This window comes from Pteropus alecto, unplaced genomic scaffold (genome assembly GCF_000325575.1).
Source record: "Pteropus alecto unplaced genomic scaffold, ASM32557v1 scaffold88, whole genome shotgun sequence".
Taxonomy (NCBI): Eukaryota; Metazoa; Chordata; class Mammalia; order Chiroptera; family Pteropodidae; genus Pteropus; species Pteropus alecto.
The window spans coordinates 4,336,249-4,337,452 of NW_006494611.1; positions in this window are offsets into that span (position 1 = coordinate 4,336,249).

Below are 1,204 nucleotides of genomic sequence, written 5' to 3' on the forward strand. Positions count from 1 at the left end.
GACTTCTCACCAGTTCAGGACAGAGAGGATCTCTGGGAAGCATCATGAGGCCTCGCTCTCTCATGTAGGCTTGTCCCATCCACACATGTGCTGCATATTCATTCTTCCCTGGCAACCTGGAGCCAAATGGAGTTATTTCTCAGTGACCAGAAATGACCCTATTTCCAAGATGTGTGGATTATTTTTTCTATTCAATATCTTCTTAAGTGGCACCTACTCCCAAACTACATTAGCTAAGAGACCATGGACAAGTCTCTTAACTTTTCTAAGACTCAGTTTCCTTATCTGACAAATGTAAGAATAAATCCTGCCCAGTATATCTTTCAAGGTTGTTTTGAGGATCCAGAATAGGAATTCTCAGTCTTTCTATGATAAGAAGCTACTTTCATTTCCCTTAAATTTCAAAGTCACCATGGGGCAATGAGTCTTCACAATGAAATGGTGGGACGGGGGGGTAAGAACCTTCTTTTTCTTTCACTTTCTGTTGCTATACTACATATATATTTTTTTCAGTCAGGAAAAATCTATTAGTAAATAAATATTTATATTTATAAATATATATTCTACACATATGTACACGCACGTAAGACCATCTGAAGGGCCTTCACGTCATACTCTGGGAGTGATAGGTGCAAAGACGCAGGAGGGAACCCCCTGATGGTTTGTCTCTTGGTCTCTTCAGCAAATGGCCTTCCCCTCCCGTCTTCTCTGCCTTCAGGAATAGTCTGCCACCAGGGCTTGGAACTCAAACAGGAAACACTTTGGCTTGAAAAAGAAAGAAGCTGGGGGTGTTTTTTTCTTCCCTTTTTACACAATATTATGACACCCATTTGAAAAATAAATCCTAGTTTCTCTGCTTTCCCTCCCAGGTGTTCACAGAACTAAGAAAATAAATACCACATCTAAGGTGTGCTGTGCAGGCAGCTCTGGGGGCTCTTGGAGCAGTCTCTAAATAAACACACAGCCACCAGAAGAAGGCTTTGGGAAAATAACAAGTGCCCACGAACAGCACAGAGAACCAAGAATGGAAACACAGCTTTCCACAGCCTTTCTGCCTCCTCAGCAGGTTCAGGGAGAAGTTGTCGATCGAAGGACAACCAAGAAATCATCGTGCACTTGCTGAGCCCTGCCAAGGGTTATGCTCTGAGAGTCGGAGGACATTGGTCTCTTTACAGAGGAACCTTTGTGTACATTCTCTGAGAAG